Source organism: Erinaceus europaeus, chromosome 16, assembly GCF_950295315.1.
Source record: "Erinaceus europaeus chromosome 16, mEriEur2.1, whole genome shotgun sequence".
Lineage (NCBI taxonomy): Eukaryota > Metazoa > Chordata > Mammalia > Eulipotyphla > Erinaceidae > Erinaceus > Erinaceus europaeus.
Genome location: NC_080177.1, coordinates 27733841 through 27750363, shown reverse-complemented (window position 1 = coordinate 27750363; position 16523 = coordinate 27733841).

The window sequence follows — 16523 nt, the reverse complement described above, 5'->3', positions numbered from 1 at the left end:
TTGTTGTTTTATTTTTTTTTTTAATTTATTTCTTTATTGGGGAATTAATGTTTTACATTCAACAGTAAATACAATAGTTTGTTCATGCATAACATTCCCAGTTTCCCATTTAACAATACAACCCCCACTATGTCATTTATCATCCTTCATGGACCTGTATTCTCCCCACCCACCCACCCCAGAGTCTTTTACTTTGGTGCGATATGCCAATTACATTTCAGGTTCTACTTGTGTTTTTGTTTCTGACCTTGTTGTTTTATTGTTGTAGTTATTATTGATGTCGTTGTCAGATAGGAAAGAAATGGAGAGAGATGGGGATGACAGAGAGGGGGAGAGAAAGACACCTGCAGACCTGCTTCACCCTTTTGAAGCGACCCCCCTGCAGGTGGGGAGCTGGGGGCTCGAACCGGGATCCTTGCACTTTGTGCCATGTGTGCTTAACCTGTTGCGCTACCACCCGACTCCCCGACTCCTTTTTTTTTTTTTTTTTTGCAGACAGAGAAACAGAAAGGGAGAGGCCAGGAGGTGGTGCACACATAACAGTGTGCAAGGACCCAGGTTCAAGCCTCTACTCCTCACCTACAGGGGGAAAGCTTCTGTGGTAGGAAAAAAAAGTAAAGGGCCAAGTGGTGGTACACCCATTTGAACACATACATCACCATGTGGACAAGCCTGGGTTTGAGCCTCTGCTCCCCACCTGAAGGGGGGCATGTTTCACAGTTGGTGAAGCAGGTCTATAGGTGTCTATCTTTCTCGCTTCCTCTCATCTTTCCCTCCCCTTTTACTTTCTCTCTGTCCTATCAAATAAAGTAGAAAAAAGAAGGAAGGAAGGAAGGAAGGAGGGAGGGAGGGAAGGGAGGAAGGAAGGAAGGAGGGAAGGAAGGAAGGAAGGAAGGTCACTGGGAGCAAAGGATTAGTAATGCTGGTACCAAACCCCAATACTAACCTTGGTGGCAATTAAAAAACAAAGAAAGAAAGAAACATAGACTTAGCTCAACCACTTGCCAACTATGTGATTTTGGACCTTTTTATCATTTTTAAAAATTATTTATTTATTTTTATTATTTATTTATTTATTTATTTATTTTTCCCTCCAGGGTTATTGCTGGGTTCGGTGCCTGCACCATGAATCCACCGCTCCTGGAGGCCATTTTTCCCCCCTTTTTGTTGCAGCCTTGTTATGGTTATTATTATTGCCATTGTTGATGTTGTTCATTGTTGGATAGGACAGAGAGAAATGGAGAGAGGAGGGGAAGACAGAGAGGGGGAGAGAAAGATAGACACTTGCAGACCTGCTTCACCGCCTGTGAAGCGACTCCCCTGCAGGTGGGGAGCCGGGGGCTCAAACCAGGATCCTTACACCGGTCCCTGCACTTTGCGCCACATGTGCTTAACCCACTTTGCCACCGCCCGACCCCCCCTCTTTATCTTTTTGTGACTCAGTTGCTTCTTGGTAAAAAGGAGACTTATAGAACTACCTACCTAATGGGGTTGAGAGGATTATATGGATTAACAAACCATCATTTGTTAAGTGTAAATAAGTGCAGACTAGACAAACTTTGCTGCTAACTATCCAGTTCACAAATTGCTATGTGAATAACAAATGAGCATGTGATCAGTGGCCAACCTTGTGCCTTATTTTAATGTCTGTTGGTTAGCAGTCACTGTGCAGTTGTTATTCATTCTGTGCCCAGAGAACAAAGTATTTGTGCTATGTACTATATTCCAGTGGTAAATTCATGTGACACTTCACAATGATTATTAACCAGAAGAGGGAATTGGTGACCCAAGAGGTGGTACAGTGGTAGAGCACAGGATTTATAACTCTGAGGTCCTGAGTTCAGTTCCCAGTGCCACACATGGCACAGTAATGCTTTAATTCTCTCTCTCTCTCTCTCTTTCCACCTCTCTCCCTCTGTGTGTGTCTCTCTCCCTTTCTCCGTCCCTCCCCCTCATAAATATATCTTAAAAAATGGGAAAAGAAGGGGTACAGGTCAACAAGATGGAAGTGCATGGGGAAAAAAAAACAGAGCAATAGCACTGGAAATGAAATTGAAAGTGATTAGAAGATCTGAATGAAAACAGTGGTAGCAAAGCAGAGAGAAATGTGATCTCAGCCTGCATGAAGCTACAGTAAAAATCATACCAAGAAAAGCTCAGTGACTAGGAAAAACATCTAAAGTCACTTCAACATCTTTCAGTTGAAATTGCACGAGGAGCAGAAACCTACTTAAGGTTAAAATGGAGCATTTTCTTCTGTCTTGGGTTATATGCAGCGTGACAGTAGCTCTGACTCCAGTGCACAAATAACTGCAGGACTTGAATCTAATGTATATAGAGTTAAAGGGGAAAAAAAAAAAGTTGATCATGAGACTGCTATTGCTGCCACCAATTGAGAGACTCTAGACCTACAGCCAAAGGAACTCTGTAATGGTAAACTTAAGGGCATAAGTGAGGAAAGTGATTGTGACAAAAAAAGAAAGATGTTCCAGAAAAAGAGACACCACCACCAATACAAATCCCTGACATTAAAGGAACTCTTTTTAAAAAATTTAAAAATGTATTCATAAAATTAAAAATACAGACAAGACCATAGGATAAGAGGGTTACAATTACACACACTTCCCACTACCAGAGTTCCGTAGCCCATCCCCTCCCTTGAAAGCTTTCCTGTTCTTTATCCCTCTGGGTGCATGAACCAAGGATCATTATGGGGTGCAGAAAGTGGAAGGTCTGGCTTCTGTAATTGTTTCTCTGCTGAACATGGGCATTCAGGTCGATCCATACTCCCAGCCTGTCCCTAGTGGGGCAGGGCTCTGGGGAGGTGTGATTCCAGGATACATTTGGTGAGATCATCTGCCCAGTGAAGTCAGGTTGGCGTCATATTGCATCTGCAACTTGGTGGCTGAAAAAGCATTAAGTTATAAAGAAGAACAAATTGTTTAATAATCAGGAACCTAAAGGCAGAAGTATAGCAGATTCAGGGTCTCCATTTTGGAGAAAGCTAGTAGGTTTATCTTAAGTGTATTCCAGGGGGCCCATGATTTTATTAATTTTTGTCTGAGCTGACAGCTAACATGCAGATAGGCCAAAGGTATTATCTGGGGAGATGGTGTCAGAGTTGGAAATAGAACTAGAAAGCTGGATCAGGGAAGAGAGTAGCTCCCAAATATGGGGAAAGTATATAAATATGGTTACCTGAAAAGCCCCATCAATTTGATCTGGGGCCTATATTCAGTGCAGGAGGCTGTAACCTCTGCATCCCTATAGATCTGAATTCATAATCTATGGTCACAGCTAGGAACACTCTAGGGGAACACTCTAGGCTGCACTCATTGCTGGCCCCATCTTCCTCAAACTATAAGGTATTTTGGCCCAGCCTCCCTTTAGATAATAGGGCCGTCCCTACCATTGTTGATCCATGTTGAGGGCAAGGTCCTGTAGGAGCCCACAAAGGAGCCCATTATGTTGTTCCTGATGGAGATCTTAAAAAAGTGGAGTGGAAGGCTGGGAAATAGTATAAACTTCATGGAAAAGACTTTTTTGTTGAGGCTCCAAAGTCCTAGGTTGCATCTCCTGCACCACCATAAGCCAGAGCTGTGCGGTGTTCCGGCCTCTCTGTATTTTTCTCTCTGTATCTCTCTTTCATTAAAAGACTAAATTAACAAAAATTTAAAATAATTCTTAAAGAAAAGAAAGTGAAGTGGGTAAAATGCTGGAAAGATTCAAAGGAACATTAAAATTCACCACAAGGCAAATAGAAGATGCTTACTCTGTATTGTTGGTATGCATGAGACCCCTTCTGTTTCATTTGATTTAAATCCCCCCTGCTTAACACTATTCTATTTACATAACCACTTCATTCTATTTACATAACCGCTGTTAACAAGCACCACCCTCCCTCCAGGGCATTTGTGGTTCAGTGATAGGATTCTCGCCTGCTCTGCCCCCTCCTTGTCACACTCTGATTTTCACCAGTCACTTTTCTCTCCACCCTCTCTATGTCACATCCTGTTTCCACCCTACTTGGCAAGTATATATAAAGACAGCATTGTGAGTTTTAGGGTACTTTAACTTGAGTTTAGCTTGGCTCCTCTTAGATTGTGCTGCGTCCTGCATGAATAAAGAGATACTGCGTACAACCCAGCCATGAGTCCCTGGTAGTCTGTTACCTGCCCGTGAAGCCAGGCTGGTGAAAACAACCTAACCCGTCGAAAACAACACTGTATTATAAATTTTGCAATGAGAAAAAGGTGAATCCTGTTCAAACAGCTCCCCCCCAACTAATCTTAGTGGGTTTGTAAACAAAGAAATAGGCCACTTTAACTGTCCACCTTTCTAATGTTTAAAAATATATACTTTAGGGGAGTCCAGCGGTAGCACAGCGGGTTAAGTGCACGTGGCGCAAAGTGCAAGGACTGGAGCAAGGATCCCGGTTTGAGCCCCGGCTCCCCACCTGCAGGGGAGTTGCCTCACAAGTGGTGAAGCAGGTCTGCAGGTGTCTATCTTTCTCTCCCCCTCTCTGTCTTCCCCTCCTCTCTCCATTTCTCTCTGACCTGTCCAACAATGATGACATCAATAACAACAATATAATAACTACAACAATAAAATGATAAGGCCACAAAAGGGAATTAATAAATATATTAAATATATATATACTTTATAAATATAATTACAAATTATTTCCCTCTATATTTGCAAATGATAGTGAGTACAAAGCACAAAGATCCCGGTTTGAGCCCCTGGCTTCCCATCAGGAGAGGGGTCGCTTCACAAGTGCTGAAGCAGGTCTGCAGATGCCTATCTTTCTCTTCCCCTATCTTCCTCTCCCCTCTCAATTTCTCACTGACTTTTCCAATAAAATGGAGAAAAAATGGCCTCCAGGAGTAGTGGATTCATAGTGCAGGCACCAAGTCCTAGCAATAACCCTGGAGGCAAAAAACAAACAAAGAAAAAAATGATAGAAAGTTTTTTTAATGTCTTGACAAAAAATGGAAAAGTCACAAAGTAATAGTAATTTTTTTCCATTGACTGTTTTCCCCCCACTGACTATTTAGACCATATTAAATGGTTTCAGCATGCTAAGTCATTTTTTTATGGTCCTGCACTGCTGTGTAAAGAAGATTCCTGTACCTCCTCAGGGGAGAACACATCACAGACATTATTACTGTTTTAACATGTGCTAAAGTATAAATAGCATTGGTGCTTTCTTTTTTTAAAAATTTATTTATTGGGGATTAATGTTTTACATTTGACAGTAAATACAATAGTTTGTACATGCACAATAGCATTAATGTTTTTTATTTCTCTCTTTTTAAAAAACATTTTAAATCTTTTTAAAAATATTTATTCCCTTTTGTTGCCCTTGTTTTATAGTTCTAGTTATTATTGTTGTTGTTATTAATGTTGTCATTGTTGGATAGGACAGAGAGAAATGGAGAGAGGAAGGGAAGACAGAGAGGGGGAGAGAAAGAGAGACACCTGCAGACCTGCTTCACTGCTTGTGAAGCGACTCCCCTGCAGGTGGGGAGTTGGGGGCTCAAACTGGGATCCTTATGTCGGTCCTTGTGCTTTGTGCCCCCTGCACTTAACCCACTGCAATACCGCCCGACTTCTTCCTTCCTTCCTTCCTTCCTTCCTTCCTTCCTTCCTTCCTTCCTTTAATAGAGCACTGCTCAGCTCTGGCTTATGGTGGTGATAGGGACTAAACCTGGGACCTCAGAGTCTCAGGCATTAAAATCTTTTGCATAGCCATTATGCTATCTTCCAGGTCCCTAAATAACATCATATTTACCTTTTTTTAAAAAAAAATTTAATATTTATTTATTTATTTATTTTCCCTTTTGTTGCCCTTGTTTTTTATTGTTGTTGTAGTTATTATTGTTGTTGCTACTGATGTCATTGTTGGTAGGACAGAGAAATGGAGAGAGGAGGGAAAGACAGAGAGGGGGAGAGAAAGCTAGACACCTGCAGACCTGCTTCACCTCCTGTGAAGCAATTCTCCTGCAGGTGGGGAGTCAGGGGCTCGACCCAGGATCCTTATGCTAGTCTTTGCACTTTGAGTCACGTGCACTTAACCCACTGCGCTACCACCCGACTCCCCATATTAACCTTTTAAAGTGTTTAAAATGTACAGGTTAGTCTGGGGAAATAGCTCAACTGGTAGAGCTCAGGACTTGCATGCCAGTCAGCCCCTGTTTAAACATTGGCTCTATATGTACCAGAGTGGGTGCTCTCTTCTCTCTCTCATTAAACTCTATCTCATATGAAATAAATAAATCCTTAAAACGTACAACTTAGTGATATTAAGTGCTATAACAGTAACCATCACCATTAGCTATCTCCAGAACTTTTTCATCATAGCAAATTACACAAAAGCTCTCCATTCCCCTCTGGTAAGCATGTTTCTATAACACTTTCTGCCCCTGTGGATCTGAGAATTCTAGATACTATAAGTGAATGGAATCACATAATATTTGTCTTATATTAGTTAATGTTTTACAGTCAACAGTGAATACAATAGTTTGTACATGCATAACATTTCTCAGTTTTCCACATAACAATACACCCCCTACTAGGTCCTTTGTCATCATGTTCCAGGGCTGTACTCTCCCCCACCCACCCCAGCGTCTTTTACTTTGGTGTAATACTATTCATTCATTTTAAAACCATAGTACCTCTCAACTCTGGCATACAGTGGTGCCAAGAGACTCAAGCATCATTTTTTTTTCTTTGCCTCCAGGGTTATCGCTGGGGCTCAGTGCCTGCACCAGGAATCCACTGCTCCTGGAGGCTAACATGAAAAAAAAAATTTATTTATTTATTTATTTGCATAATCACTATACCACCTCCTGGCTTCTGGTAAACAGCTTTATAGTCCATATGAAGTACAAAGGCTCTGGTCCTTCTGTTTCAGCAGTTGCCTGGTAATATCCACCACACTGCCCAGCTGTTGGGTTTGAAATTCTCTGGCCTTAGGCTCTGGGGGTACTGGGACAAAAGCAGATGGGCCAACCCCCTGTTCTCAAAGGCTTGACATTAACTGTGGCCACAGTAGCAGCAGCAGCAATGACTATGGATGCCGGAGGGGTGAAAGGACCCAGTAAACGTTTCCTCACCTCTGAGTTCTCCTGAGTTTCTCCTCCTCTCAGCTGGAAACCTGGTCCATAGCCCCCCAGACCAGTCATTACATTTCATCTGAGCTTTGAGACTTTTGCTTCCTTTCAGTTTCCCTGTCAGAGCATTTTCTTCAATTCGGCAACCAGTGGGGTGGGGTATTCTGTAGCTGGGAAGGAATGGAGGCTGTTTAGGGTAGGAAAACCAAAGGAGAGTTTGCTCCTCATACCATTTCATGGGCCCAGGGGCTCTCCATCTGCCACATCAAGATCATTGAACAGTTCCTTGCCATAATTGCTGTGCTGGCCTGGGGCCCACAGAGCAGCTACTCCCAGGGTGGAGGAGGGACCGGAAGTCTGGTCTCCTGAGAGTTAGGAAGGACTCTCAAAAGTTGGCAGGGTGACACCGTCTGAGTCACATATCAAGAGGATTTGGGGAAAATGCTTTTCTAGAACTTTTATTCACTGAAAATCAGACTTGCACTCAGTATGGAATGGGGACCATAGCATTGTGGGAACAGTGTGTTTTTCCCAAGGTAGCCTCCTAACAGGTGACATCTGAACCTAGTGGAGAATCAGGAATAAGTAAACTGGGGCCTAAGGAGACAGCATAATGGTTATGCAAGAGACTTTCATGCCTGAGGCTCTGAGCTCCTGGCTTCAGTCCCTAGCACCACTGTAAATTAGAGCTGAGCAGTGCTCTGGTCTTTCTGTGACTTTCTCTCTCGTTGAAATAAAGTAAAAGAAACATTTTTCAAAAAGAAAAAAGAATGGGAAACTGGGGAAGGTTATGCATGTACAAACTACTGTATTTACTGTTGAATGTAAAACATTAATTCCCCAATAAAGAAATAAAAAAAAAAGAAAGAAAGAAAAAAGAGAAAAAGATGGGGAAGTAAACTGGATGTCATGGGTCCTGGTGGTAACAGAAGTCATAATGAATTAACCTCCTGGACCCAGGACATAAAGCTCCTCTCTCTGCTTGGGCTTCTGCTTCTGGCAGGGGGAGGCCATATATGCTGGAGCTGCTATTTGTGATGGTGAACTGGAAGGGTCTTGTTCTATTCTGAAGTGGGTTTTGGAGACTGGGACTGAAATCAGAAAATTTCTGTCCATGGTTGCTGGGAGGTGATCTAGAAAAAGGAGAGATCCTAAAATAAGTAGGTGATGTGCCTTAACAAGCATTGCAGGTGGCTCGATACCCTTCCTCCCTCCTTCATTCCCTCCCTTCCTTCTTTCCTTCCTCTCCTTCTCCTCTTTCTTCTTTCTCGTTCTCACTCTCTTTTCTTTTTTTTTGCCTCCAGGGTTATTATGCTGGGGGTTGGTGCCAGCACTACGAATCTACTGCTACCAGCGGCCATTTTTTCCTTTTTTTAAATTTACTTATTTTTCCATTTTATTCAATAGGACAGAAAAATTGAGAAGGGATGGGGAGACAGAGAGGGAGAGAGAAAGAGAGACATCTACAGACTGGCTTCACTGCTGGTGAAGTGTCTCCACTGCAGGTGGGGAGTTATGGCTTGAACCCAGGTCTTTGTGCATAGTAGTATGTACACTTAACCGAGTGTGCCACTGCCTAGCCCCTGCTCAATACGTTTTCCTTGATGGAAAACTTAATGGGGTTGTGTGTGTCCTGGTTAAGATGTGGGAGAACATCTCAGGACAGGACTATTCACAAACACAGCTTGCTGAGAAAAAGTCCTGACTGGTAAGTGCTGACCCTAGAAGAACTGCTGAAGGTCTGTGAAAGGTCAGTGAAAAGAGACAGTTGACAAGTGTCAGCTCAACAGTTGTCCAGAGATGTGAGAACAGTGAGAACCCCCATTGATAAGTCCAGTTATAGTTTTACTGGTGCAGTTCTGCTTGAATGCAAAGTGCTGAGTGACCTGCCTCATTGCCAGTCTTGGAGCATTTCTGTACCCAGGTATCTGTGAGGCATTCTTCTATAACTGACATCGGGCCTACTCTTTCTCCAGTCCAGGAAGCAGCAGGCCCAAATTCCCAGGAAATGCTGGAGCCAGAATTTAAACCCATCTACTGTAGACAACCTTGTACATATACTGTGAAGCTGTGAAGGAAAAGACAGGTCCTGTCCTCTGAGTGGGACAAAACATTCTCTAAGGAAAAAGAAGTCACTGAGGCTTCTCCCCCACCCCTTGCAGCAGCACCAGCACAGATGATCAGTGGAGATGGTGCTTTCTTCCCCATGCTTATCTCTGTCTAAAAAGAAGCAGCGGTAAAACATGGCAAGATGCTACAAATAGAAGGGGAGAGTGACTGTCTTGTTTTTTTTTTTTTTTTTTTTTTTTTTTCGCCACTATCCTGAAGCATCTAGTCTGGAAATAAAAGCTGCTCTTTCACATGCAGACACTCAAAAGTGGCACTCAGGACTTGGCTTTTAAGACTCATTGTCCTGAGCAGGCAAAAAGCTTATTTGAATAGTGTGTTGCTTTGTCACGTGTGCAGTTCAAACTCAATCCCCACCATATGAAGGAAGCTTCAGTGCTGTTGTCTCTATTATCTTCAGTCTCTGTCTAAAAACAAACAAAAACTAGAAGACTCAATGTCCCAACAATGTACTTAAGTCATGAAAACATCTTCGGCCCCTTTTCAAGTGTTCAGAAACCTGACATAACCGCTATTCCAAATTGGACTGGAATATTGGAAAGTCCAAGTGAGGTAGACTCAGACAAGAAATATCAGCCATTATTATTACAGAACAAAAGAGGCCCAAGCAATTTCTGTCAGCCTAGAAACACCTGTTTCAGAGTAGAGGTGGGAATAGATAACATAGCGGTTATGCAAAGAGACCCTCATGCCTCCAAAGTCCCAGGTTCAATCCCTCGTACCACTATAAGCCAGAGTTGATCAGTGCTCTGGTAAAATAAATAAATAAATAAATAAATAAATAAATAAATAAATAAATAAATTACATGTATCAGAGTAGAAACAAGGAATAATCTCGGTAACACTGATGGAAAGATGACATCTTGTCAGATACTGAGAGAATTCAGTGGAACGTATTTGCATTTGTGTTCTACATGGGTACCTCTGGTGATTCACAGGCCAGCCACAGAAAAATGTGAGATTTTCAGAAGTATGTCCCACAGAAAATTCATTTCCACGTTGAAAATGACTGGATAGTGAGCATTTTAGTAACTGTTATAGCAATATATGCTTTACTAAGTGAAAAGCTTCACAATTTATATTAATTATTTTTATTTTACAAACTAGAATAAACTGATATATGATCTTCCCACAGTGGTTGGAAAAGCAAAATGTTTGAAGACCCCTGTCAGGAAGAATAGATTCTATTTCTCATTTGGAGACTCAGAAGGCTTCTTTTGAAAACGCTTTTAAGTATCCTATTGGGAAATTACTACTACTGTAGGGATGGAGAGATATTCTATTGTCAGGTCTGAAGCTGGTAGACTCCTAAATATTCTCATCCTTTCTTTTAACAAAGGTACATTTGAACCTCTCATTCTCTCCATATATATATATATTTCTCTATATAAAATAATTGTTCTGTACACTTTGTATGACAAAGAGAAGCCAAGACCACTACAATTAAAAAATATTGGATACCTTATCTAAATAATCTCATAGTTTATGTCAAAGTAAAGATATATAGTATGTATACATATTATCTATCTTTCTGTCTTTCTCTCTCCATGGTATTTATGGGGGTGAATGAGAGATAGATTTGGGGGAAACTCCAGATGTGGATGGTGGTTAACTTTGCATGGTTCTTCTTTACTTTTTACTTACTTACTTGTCATACTTACCTACTTACTTACTTAAGGGAGAAGAGAGAACGAGAGCATTACTCTAGCATGCGATGCTGGGGTCAGAACTTGGGACCTTATGCGTGAGAGTACAACACTGTACCCATTGTGCTACTTCCCATTGTGCTATACTGTATTTACTTTATTTTAAAACTATTTTTTTAAAAATTATTTTTATGGTGTAGGTCTGGTAGGAATCAGCCTGTAACCTGTTAACATAAAATAAATGTAACTCCTTGTCCTCAAAAAATTATTTTTATTATTTTTATTTATTGGATAGAGACAGCCATAAATAGAGAGAATAGGGGGAGATAGAGTGGGAGGGAGACAAAAAGACACCTTAAGCATTGCCTTACCACTTTCAAAGCTTTCCCCCTGCAGGTGGGGACTGGGGGTTCGAACCCAGGTCCTTGTGCATTGTAACACATGCACTTAACCAGGCGTGCCACTATCTGCCACCTCCCTCATTTACTTTTTAAAACTCACATATGGTGTATTTTTCAAAATTTCCACAAAGCACATGTTCCTTTTATAAGGAAGAAGGGGGGAAAAACATTGTAACTACTTCTCTCAGGTAGAAAAATAATGTTTATATAACACTATGGTTTGTAGAATCCTTTTAACACATATTCTAATTTAATCTTCTTGACAGTGCTCTCTGATGATTAATTCTATTTAGGTCTTAGAACACAAACCTCAGGAGATTTCAAAACTTTCTCAAGGACACACAATTTCACGTAGCTGAGCCAGAGTGGAATCCTGTTATTTCACTATAATTTCTTTTGTTCTCTCTCTCTTTCTTTCTTTCTTTCTTTCTTTCTTTCTTTCTTTCTTTCTTTCTTTCTTTCTTTCTTTCTTTCTCTTTTTCTTTTTACCAGAGCATTGCTCAGCTATAGCTTATAGTGGTGCAGAGGATTGAACCTGGGACATTTTTCAGACATGAAAATATTTTTATGTAACCATTATCCCCCCCCACACACACACACATTATCTGTTAGGATAGTAGAGTCTTGGGATGAGTGGACTGAGGTTGCAAAAAGAAGTCTGAGGGCAGGTTAGAGGAGAAAACCAGGGAAAGTGCTAGCCTTGTGGGAGGCAGAGTTTGGATAAATGGGTCATCATATTTCTGGATTGATGTGGTGGGCCTCCAGAATCCAGGTTAAGTGGAAACCACACCCTTGAAGACTAGATCTCCTGGGCTCCTGGCAGCTGGACTTTTGAGACAAAAGACCATACTTGTCCCCACGCATTCCTCTTTATTTCTTGGGTCCAAAGTTTGCTGGAGGAAATGAGAGGCAATTCTGCAGGGCTGGCTAGTCTTCTTAGATCAGAAAGTCTGAGAGCTCCTCCAGGAGTTAGGAGGTGCCCCATGCTGGGGTGGGGACTTCTTAGTCAAAGCAGACCTGTGAGCTCAGTCTGTGTGGAGGGAATTAAGGAGGAAGGACAGGAGGGTCATTAGACGGTGGTTAAGTCTCACACTTGGTTCTGGAAAAATCTGCCTTTCCTCAGTGATTGCACATGAAAAAGACTAGGAATGAGGGGCAGGTGGTGAAGAGACCATCTTTAGAATCACCTAAGTGGTAGTGCACCTGGTTGAGCACACATACTACAAAGCACAAGGACCCAGGTTCAAGCCCCTGGTCCCCATCTGCGGGGGAAAGCTTTGCAAGTGGTGAAGCAGTGCTGCAGGTGTCTCTCTGTCTCTCTCCCTCTCTATCTCTCCGGTCTTCTTAATTTCTCTTTGTCTCTATCCAATGAATAAATAAAAAGTAATTTAAAAAATTTTAAAAAGACACTGAGGAGACACTCCAGCTGCTATTCCCAGTCTCTAGGGTTGGCCTTGCTGTGGTGAGTCTGCTTTGTCCCTGTTTATGAGTGTACCAACTGCAAGCATTCTGGAGTCCACTTCATTGGGAAGGAAGATGAGAAGGTTTTTGTTTTATTTTCCAGTTATAAAAGAGCTCCTACAAGTTTGTAAGAGGCCAGTTCTTAAATTTCCAGAGTCTTGTATCATCATGTTGGTAGCCTGAAATTGGTCATATTGGGTGTACTTACATTATGGAAATTGGCAAGCACTGCAAATCAGAGCATCCACCTGTCAGAGAGCTGGGAGAAAGTAAGTGTTTGCCTACATACCCTTGGGTGGGAATATCATTTATGAATAGTTCTGGATTCTTCTGCATTTTTAAAATAATTTTTATTTATAAAATGGAAACACTGACAAGACCATAGGATAAGAGGGGTACAATTCCACACAATTCCCACCACCAGAACTCTGTATCCTATCCCCTCAATGATAGCTTTCCTATTCTTTATCCCTCTGGGAGTATGGTCCCAGAATCATTACGGGGTGCAGAAGGTGGAAGGTCTGGCTTCTGTAATTGCTTCCCCGCTGGACATGGGCATTGACAGGTGGATCCATACTCCCAGGCTGTCTCTCTCTTTCCTTAGTGGGGCAGAGCTCTGGGGAAGCGGAGATCCTGGACACATTGGTGGGGAAGTCTGGTTGACATCATTGTAATATCTGAAACCTGTTGGCTGAAAAAGAATTAAGATATAAAGCAGAAAAAATTGTTGACTAATTCTTCTGCATTTTTGTTGCTATTGTTATTGCCAAGGCTTCACACCAGGCTGACTTTTAGTTTTTGAAAGAGAGAGAGAGAGAGAGACCATAGCACTAGTGTGCCATGTGTTTGGTTTCTTGAACCTGGACTGTATGCATAGCAATGTAGGCACCTTCCCAGGTAAGCTATCTCATCAGTCCTGGTTTGTTATTATTATTTAATCTTGTCACTCTTTCCAACAAAGGCTCCACCTTTTTTTTTTCTTTTTTTTGTCTCCAGGGTTATCACTGGGCCTTGGTGCCAACACTATGAATCCACTGCTCCTGGAGGCTATTTTTCCCACTTTGTTGCCCTTGTTGTGGTTGTTATTGTTGTTGTAGCTGTTGTTGTTGGATAGGACAGAGAGGAATGGAAAGAGGAGGGGAAGACAGAGAGGAGGAGAGAAAGATAGACACCTGCAGACCTGCTTCACCACTTATGAAGCATCCCTGCAGGTGGGAAGCTGGGGGCTCGAACCGGGATCTTTACACCGGTCTGTGCACTTTGTGCCATATGCACTTAACCCTCTATGCTACTGCTCACCCCCCAAGGCTCCACCTTTTTAGTAGCTTTTTAAAACAGTTTTTGACATTTCTCTTAAAAAATATTTTATGTTTTCGTTGAGTAGAAGCAGAGAAAAATTGAGAGGGAAGGGGTAGAGAGGGAGAGAGAAAGAGCCATCTGTAGACTTACTTCATTGCTCATGAAGCTTTCCCTCTGCAGGTTGGGACCAGAGGCTTGAACCTGGGTCCTTACACACTGTAATGTGTGCACTCAACCAGGTGCACCACTGCCTGGCCATTGTTATTATTGTTTTTGTTGTTACTCAGTGCTAGGGAGTGAATCCAAGATTCACACGTGCATAATGCTGCTAAGCTTCCTTCCTGGCCCAATTTTTATTCTTTTTTTTTTGGGGGGGTGAGGGATGAGGGGGTGAAGTGGAGATTAGAGAGAGAGTGCAGAGCTCCACTCCAGTATCCCTGGAGTTTTATCCATTTTCATTCTTGATGTTCTTATGCTGTACCAGGGATTAGACCTTGAGTCTCAGGCATGGGACGCATGTACTGTATCCAGCGAGCAATCTTCCAGACCTCACTGTGACTTATTTATTTGTTTGTTTATAATTTTTATTTATAAAAAGCAAACACTGACAAGAACCATAGGATAAGAGGGGTACAATTCCACAAAATTCCCACCACCAGAACTCACTGTGATTTATAAGGATGACGGTGACAGCCCTGTCTGACTTTGGCCTCTTCTCTGTGAGGTCAGGATGGGTAGTGAGCCTGTGACTTTCTCCTCTTTCTCTGTCTTTGTGGAAGTCGTTTTCCTTTCTTATCTCCGCTGGAGAGGGACTGGTGTGTCCTCCATCCTTTGTCCCTCCAGACCCCATGGCAGTTAGTACAACACCCAGACAAAATATGTGCTCCAGGAAGAGATGTTCAGGGGGGCTAAGGGAATCACCATTACTTGCCATTAAAATGTCCCAGCTTTTCTCCCTCCCTCCCTCCCTCCCTCCCTCCCTCCCTCCCTTCCTTCCTTCCTTCCTTCCTTTCTCTCTTCCTTTCCTTTATTTCTTTTTTAACAATTATTTATTTATTTATTTATTTTAAACCAGAGCACTGCTCAGCTCTGGTTTTATGGTGGTGTGGGGGATTGAACCTGGGACTTTGGAGCCTCAGGCATGAGAGGCTGTTTGCATAACCATTATGCTATCTCCCCCCAACTTGTTTTTTATTTTATTGATTTACCGGATAGTGACAAAGAGAAATTGAGAGGGGAGGGGAGACAGAAAGGGAGAGAGACAGAGAGACACACCTGCAGCCCTGCTTCACTGCTTGTGAAGCTTTTCCCCTACAGGTGGGGACTAGGGGCTTGAACCTGGGTCCTTGTGCACTGTAATGTGTGCGCTCAACCAGGTGTGCCACCATCTGCCCCCCAACAATTTTTTTTTAAGATTTTTTTATATTTATTTATTTTCCCTTTTGTTGCCCTTGTTGTTTTTTATTGTTGTAGTAGTTATTATTGTTGTTATTGATGTCATTGTTAGCTAGGACAGAGAAATGGAAAGAGGAGGGGAAGACAGAAAGGGGGAGAGAAAAGACAGACAGTCACCTGCAGACCTGCTTCACCACCTGTGAAGTAACTTCCCTGCAGGTGGGGAGCTGGGGGCTTGAACTGGGATCCTTAGGCCACCCCTTCCTTGCGCTTCGTGCCAGTTGTGCTCAACCTGCTTTCCCCTTCCTTCCTTCCTTCCTTCCTTCCTTCCTTCCTTCCTTCCTTCCTTCCTTGGAAGGATTGATGGTTTACAGTCCACTGTAAAATACAGTAGTTGATATATGTATAACATTCCTCAGTTTTCTGCATAATACTCCCCCCCACCCTTCCCGCAGTCCTCCACAATCATGTTCCAGAACCTGAACACTCCCTCCCCAATCCCAGAGTCCTTTACTTTGGTGTAATACTGTCACAAATTTTCTGACTCTTGTCAGTAGAGGGCACTATAGGACTAATGATGTGTTTTAGTTACAGCTCCTGTTTATTCTCTTAAAAAAAAAAAAAAGATCAATGTGATTGACTCAGGAAGACAGTCACACTGAATCGGTAATTTTCTTTTTCAGGTAAAGCATTCATTTTGAAAACAAAAACATAAAGTGACAAACAAAACCCTCCTAGTGCTCCAGTGATAACTGTGATGTTGCTCTGGCACTTTACAACAATCTACCATCTTCGCTCCTCTGGTATCATTTCCTGCACCAAGCCCTTGTAGCAGGTGTGAGCAACACAGTGTAGTAGATGCACGTGTGGGAACAGAGTCGGTGTCAGCATTTCTAATCCTGACTCCCTCCATTACTGACTGACTTTATAGGTCAGGAAACTTTCCTGTGCTTTGGAGCTCACACCAGTATTTGACCTTGGGGCTTGCTGTGAGAGGAAGAGAGGATCTGCATGCAAAGTGCTTAACAGACAGCTTTGCAGGCAATACACACTCGGCAAGTGTTAACTCTTCCTGTTCT